This window comes from Grammomys surdaster, unplaced genomic scaffold (genome assembly GCF_004785775.1).
Source record: "Grammomys surdaster isolate TR1022 unplaced genomic scaffold, NIH_TR_1.0 348, whole genome shotgun sequence".
NCBI lineage: Eukaryota > Metazoa > Chordata > Mammalia > Rodentia > Muridae > Grammomys > Grammomys surdaster.
The window spans coordinates 5,204,312-5,211,444 of NW_021604767.1; the positions used below are offsets into that span (position 1 = coordinate 5,204,312).

A 7,133-nucleotide genomic window follows, 5' to 3' on the forward strand; every position below is an offset into this window, starting at 1 on the left:
AAGAAAGAAAGAAAGAAAGAAAGAAAGAAAGAAAGAAAGAAAGAAAGAAAGAAAGAAAGAAAGACGTTTTAGAATTTAATGAAATGAGGTTATATCATACCAAAACTTGTGGGATACAATGAAAGCAGTGCTAAGAGGAAAACTCATAGCTCTAAGTGCCTACAAAAAGAAACTGGAGAGAGCACACACTAGCAGCTTGGTAGCACACCTGAAACCTCTCAAACAAAAAGAAGTAAATGCATCCAAGAGAAGTAGATGGCAGGAAATAATCAAACTCGGGGTTGAAGTCTATAAAGCAGAAAGAAAAAGAACTATACAAAGAATCAACAAAACCAAGAGCTGGTTCTTTGAGAAAATAAACAAGATAGATAAACCCTTAGCCAGACTAACAAGAGAGCAAAGAAACAGTATCCAAATTAATAAAATCATAACTGAAAAGGGAGACATGACAACAGAAACTAAGGAAATTTTAAAAATCACCAGATCCTACTACAAAAGCCTCTACTCAACAAAACTGGAAAATATGGATGAAATGGACAATTTCCTAGACAGATACCAGACACCAAACTTAAATCAGGATCAGATAAACTATCTAAATAGTCCTATAACCACTAAAGAAATAGAAGCAGTCATTAAAAGTCTCCCTACCAAAAAAAGCCCAGGACCAGATGGTTTTAGTGCAGAATTCTATCAGACCTTCTGTGAGGACAAAAAAATCAAAATACCTCAGCAGTACCCCCCAGACCACCAACAATTTGCTGAAAACAGCCAAAACAAAAAACAACTAATTCCTCCTAGGGCAAGGTGACCACGAATGTAAGAACAAAACCAAGACAAACCTTGACAAGTCTAAACATGCCCAAATGAGAAATGGGCCATCTAGTGTTTTTATTCTCCTATCAGAAAGTCTGAGGTTTCATGGTCAAAAATACAAAAAAATACGAGTCATCATGACCACCAGGAAAAGCTTGCTATGCCCGCCAAAATGATAACTTACACCTATTGCTGATGTTTAAAATATCCAATCAAATGTAACCGCACCAAAGTTTCCCGCTCTCCCCCTACCCCCTGCGCTGTTCCCTATATAAACTTTAAACTGTCAGAGCTGGGTGTCAAAATCCTTCCCTTGCACGTGATGTGTTTTCGACCCAAGGGCCCTTGTCAGTAAACTACCTTTTGCTATCTTGCATCAAGCCGGTCTCTGTGTTTCCTTGGGTGCAGCAACTCCGGGGGCCCCTTACATATGGTTCCCTGACCAGGAAGTGCATGCCCACCCAGGAGTCCCAAAGACCCCTTGGAGGTAGATTTGTGTGAATGGAGTGTATCTGAGTGCAGCGCTGCTATCTTTGCTGTTTCTGTTTGTTTCTGTATTTTGTTTTGGTTTCAGTTTTTAGGCAGCAGTCTTTGCTGCTTCTGTATTTTAGGTGGCTTTTGCTGCTTCTGTATTTTGCAGCTGCCACTATAGACCATAAGGTCTTAGTTGGCCATGGGGGGGGGTGGCTGACGTGCACAAGCTGTGGCCCTGGAAGACGTTCCAAGGGTGGAAGGGCGTCTGGGAAGCCAGACTGCCCTGTTTCTGAATGAAGGAGACGGAGTGCTCCTTCTCTGGGGGAAGGTGGAATCCTTCCCCATCTGAAGTTGTGTTCTGCCGGTTTTATAAAACCAGTTGCGGACGTGTGTGCCTGACTGTGTTAGTTTTGTGTGTTTGTATTTGTGTTGTGACTCTGTTAAGTTTTGAAAATTCTGAAATGGGACAGACCGTGACGACTCCATTATCTTTGACTCTTGACCATTGGATGGACGTTAGGGGTAGAGGACAGGATTTGTCAGTGATCATTAAGAAGAGACGCTGGCAGACATTCTGCTCTGCAGAGTGGCCCACTTTTGATGTAGGATAGCCTCAGGAAGGAACATTTAACTTGACAACTATCCAAGCCGTTAAGGTGATTGTGTTTCAGGAGGGACCTGGATCTCATCCAGACCAGCAGCCCTATATCACAGTGTGAGAGGACTTGGTTTGTTATCCGCTCCCATGGATGAAACCGTGGGTTGCTGATCAGCCAAGTTCCCAGGTTTTACCTGTCAGAGGAAAATCGGCGGAGAAGAAAGAGAAACCACAAGCGGACAAAGAGGCCAGTGCTCCGCCAAAACCCCCATTCCCTCCTAAAGTGTACCCTGAAATAGAGGAGCCCCCTGAGTGGCCGCTTCCCCCTGCTGTCTGGCTGGATCCCATACCCCCTCCTTACCCTCCTCAACCCCAGCCTATACCTGCACCCTCTGCACCCCCAGCTCCTGCCCCGGTGGAGATAGCTTCAAGTGGGCCCTCAGCAGGGACTAGGAGGAGGAGGGGGGGCTATTTCAGTCTCAGAGGGTCCTGACTCCACAGTGGCCCTGCCCCTCAGAGCTGCTGGACCTCCCTCGACCAGCCCTAATCAGTTACAGTTGTTATAGTACTGGCCTTTTTCTTCTTCTGATACTTACAATTGGAAAAGTAACCATCCTAGTTTTTCAGCTAACCCTACACCTCTGACAGGGCTGATGGAATCTCTGATGTTTATGCATCAGCCCACCTGGGATGATTACAATCTGATCTTAAGAGAGCTCTTTACAACTGAAGAGAGGGAGAGGATTCTTATGGAAGCCCGGAAAAACATCCAGAACATGGCTGGCCAGCTTTTGCAGAACCTAACTCCAGCAGAGATTGATGAAGCCATCTCCCCCACACACACACTCGACCTCAGTGGGACCATAACACGGCTGCAAGTAGAGAAAGGCTGACCATCTACCACAGGGCTCTAGTGGCAGGTCTCAGAGGGGCAGCGAGACGCCCCACCAATTTGGCTAAGGTAAGAGAGGTTGAACAAGGACCAACAGAGGCCCCTGCTGTCTTTTTAGAACGTCTCATGGAAGCATATCGCAGATACACTCCTTTTGATCCTATGATAGAGGGCCAGAGAGGTAATGTTATAATGGCTTTTGTTGGGCAGTCTGCCCCAGATATTAGAAAGAAGCTGCAGCATTTAGATGGAATACATGATATGACAGTTAGAGATGTGGTTAAAGAGGCAGAGAAAGTTTATCATAAGAGAGAGACGGAGGAAGAGAAGAGAGATAGAGAAAAGAAAGAAAGGAGAGAAGACGAGGATAGAAGGGAACAGAGACAGGAAAGGAATCTGACACAAATACTGGCCATAGTGGTAGGAGAAGAGAAAAAGACTAAAGTTAGACAGTTAGGAGACCTGGGAGACAGATCAAAGCTGGGCCCAAGGAGACTCATAAAAATAGATCGAACTACACTAGAAAGAGACCAATGTGTCTATTGCAAGGGAAAAGGCCACTGGGCTCGTGAATGCCCTAAGAAAATCAAGACAAGAGTACTGTCCTTGGGAGATGATGAAGACTAGAGGGGACGGGGCTTGGTCCCCCTCCCCAAGCCTAGGGTAACTTTGAAAGTGGAGGGGACCCCCATGACTTTTCTAGTTGATACCGGAGCAGAATACTCAGTATTAAAAAGACCTTTGGGAAAAATAAAAGACAAACAAACTCTGGTAATTGGAGCCACTGGACAAAAACAGTATCCCTGGACCACCTCCCAGAAGGTGGACCTTGGCAAGAACCAAGTATCTCACTCATTCTTAGTAATTCCTGAGTTCCCTATGCCCCTGCTGGGCATAGACTTGCTAACAAAATTAAAAGCTCAAATCACCTTTACCCGCTCAGGTCCAGAATTGACCTGGGGGGGGAGAGAAACCTCAAACCTTAATAATGTCCCTGCATCTAGGGGAGGAGTACCAGCTATTCCAAAAAGCAGTAAAGCCCCCCCAGAGGGCTACAGGACTGGTTGGATCGATTTCCCCAATCTTGGGCTGAGACAGGAGGGATGGGGATGGGAAAGCAAGCCCCCCCTATAGTCATAGAACTCAAATCTGGAACTACACCTATTTGGGTTCAACAGTACCCCATGAACAAAGAGGCAAGAGAAGGCATAAGGCCACACATTGCGAGACTGATACAGCAGGGAATTCTAGTCCCCTGCAGGTCCCCATGGAACACGCCGCTCCTACCAGTAAAGAAACCAGGGACAAATGATTATCGCCCCGTCCAAGACCTCAGAGAAGTTAATAAAAGAGTACAAGATATCCACCCTACAGTGCCAAATCCCTATAATTTGCTTAGTATACTACCACCTGAACAGACTTGGTATACTGTTCTAGATTTAAAAGATGCTTTTTTCTGCCTGAGATTACATCCTGTTAGCCAGCCTTTGTTTGCTTTCAAATGGCAGGACCTGGAGAGTGGGAGAGTTGGACAGCTCACGTGGACAAGACTGCCTCAGGGGATCAAAACTCTCCCACCCTGTTTGATGAGGCATTACATCGAGACCTTACCACTTTTCGCTCTAAGAATCCCCAGGTGACTCTCTTACAGTATGTAGATGACCTCTTATTGGCTGCAGAAACCTACTAAGAATGTGAACAAGGAACCCAGAAGATCCTGGCTGAGCTAGGTGAGTTGGGGTATCAGGCTTCTGCCAAGAAAGCACAATTGTGCCAGACAGAAGTGACTTATTTGGGATACGTCTTGAGAGATGGGCAGAGATGGCTGACTGATGCCAGAAAGCAGACTGTGATGCAGATTCCCATCCCCAACCCCCCCCCCCCCACCCCCCCGCCAGGTAAGAGAATTCCCGGGGACAACAGGGTTTTGTAGACTGTGGATACCAGGGTTCTCCACCTTGGCAGCCCCGTTGTACCCTCTCACTAAAGAAAAAGGAGAGTTTAACTGGACTGAAGACCATCAGAAGGCCTTTGACAGCCTGAAAAGGGCTTTATTACAAGCGCCTACCCTAGCATTGCCTGATTTGACTAAGCCATTTACTTTATACATTGATGAGTGGAAGGGGATTGCTAGAGGAGTTCTGACTCAGACTCTGGGGCCATGGAAACGCCCAGTGGCATACCTATCTAAAAAGTTAGACCTGGTGGCCAGTGGATGGCCCTCTTGCCTGCGAGCGATAGCAGCTTATAAGTTGACTATGGGCCAAAATGTGACTGTAGTGGCCCCCCACGCCTTAGGAAGCATTATTAGACAACCGCCAGACTGCTGGATGACCAACACCCAGATGACACACTATCAGAGCTTGTTGTTGACTGAGTGGGTAACTTTTGTCCCACCCGCTATCCTTAACTCTGCTACCTTGCTGCCTGATACTGATGAAACCCCAGTTCACCAGTGTGAAGAGATACTGGCTGGAGAGGTGGGAATTCGACCCGACCTGACTGACCAACCATGGCCAGGTGCAACGACATGGTTCACTGATGGAAGCAGCTTCGTGGCAGAAGGTAAGCGTCGGGCTGGGGCAGCGGTAGTAGATGGAAAGACTGTTATATGGGCCAGCAGTTTGCCGGAAGGGACATTGGCCCAGAAGGCAGAACTTATTGCTCTAGTACAAGCTCTAAGACTGGCAGAAGGAAAAATTATTAACATTTACACTGATAGCCGGTATGCTTTTGCCACAGCCCATGTGCATGGGGCAATTTATAGACAGCGTGGACTGCTGACATCTGCTGGTAAAGAAATTAAAAACAAAGAAGAGATTCTCAGCTTATTAGAAGCTATTCATTTGCCCGGCAAAGTGGCTATCATACACTGTTTGGGACATCAAAAAGAGACTGGCCCAATAAAAAAAGGAAACCAACTGGCAGATCATATGGCAAAAGAAGTGGCACAGGGACCAATGATCCTATTAGTTAGAGAAAGACATAGACCTTGGCAAAATGTTAAGAGGACAGGTGGTGTCCTCTCTGGGAAAGAGGGATGGACTTACTTGACTGGCATACATTAGTTTACCCACTTAGGACCAAAAAAGATGATAAAGTTGGCCAACAAATCACCCTATCATATGCCACGGCTATGGCAAATGGCTACAGACATCGTAAAAAGTTGTAAAGCTTGTGCTTTCACCAATGCTGGCTTCAGCCGAGGCCTAGAAGGAAAACGGCTGAGAGGAGATCGACCTGGGACATATTGGGAGGTGGACTTCACTGAGGTTAAGCCTGCCCAATATGGGAATAAATATCTGCTAGTTTTTATAGACACCTTTTCAGGATGGGTTGAGGTGTTCCCCACCAAGAAAGAAACAGCCAACGTGGTGGCTAAGAAGATACTGGAAGAAATTCTACCCAGGTTTGGAGTACCAATGGTAATTGGGTCAGACAATGGGCCATCTTTTGTCTCACAGGTAAGTCAAGGGCTGGCCAGACAACTGGGGTTCGATTGGAAATGGCATTGTTCATATAGACCTCAGAGCTCAGGACAGGTAGAAAGAATGAATAGAACCATAAAAGAGACCTTAACAAAATTGACCTTAGAGACCGGCAGGGGTGATTGGACAGCTTTTCTCCCCCTTGCACTGTTCCGGGTATGGAACACCCCAGGTCCTTTGGGATTGACCCCCTTCGAGATCATCTTTGGCTTACCTCCTCCAATATATGAGACATTAGAAAGTGGTGCTCGCCCTGATGATGGTTCTATCCCACCATCTTCTCTCCTAGCCCATCTCAGAGCTCTAGAAACAGTCAAGAAAGAAATCTGGGAACAACTGAAAGACACTTATGTCCCTGGAGACATGGCTGTTCCCCACAAGTTTGAAGTCGGAGATGCAGTGCTGATACAGAGACACCATACAGGGAACCTCGAGCCACGGTGGAAAGGACCTTACCTGGTACTGTTGACAACCCCAACCACTGTTAAGGTAGACAGGATTCCCACTTGGGTCCATGCCTCGCACATCAAAAGAGCTCTCCCTGAAGTTAACCAAGATGAGTGGATTCTGGAAAAGACTGATAATCCCCTTAAGCTGCGCCTTCGCAATAGGCATTCCTCAGGTGATGGGAAATAATCCCCACGCCCCCCAACAACTCACCTAGCAACTTATAGATACAAGGACTGGAACTGTCATAACCAGTGCACAGTGAATTGCTCCCCCCGGCACTTGGTGGCCAACCTTATACTTTTGTTTCCGACAGATCAACCGTGTAGTTGCAAGTACTCTCCCTAACATGGTACGCAGGTATGGGATTTATAGCTGTCCTGAGTTTGATAGAGGCAAGTATTGTGATGGCCCCCAACTG

General features: G+C 46.6%; 1 pseudogene; it reads left to right on the forward strand.

Moving 5' to 3' along the window:
- Positions 1-1,748: 1,748 nt before the first annotated feature.
- LOC114630929 lies at positions 1,749-6,901 on the forward strand (annotated as a pseudogene).
- Positions 6,902-7,133: the final 232 nt, after the last annotated feature.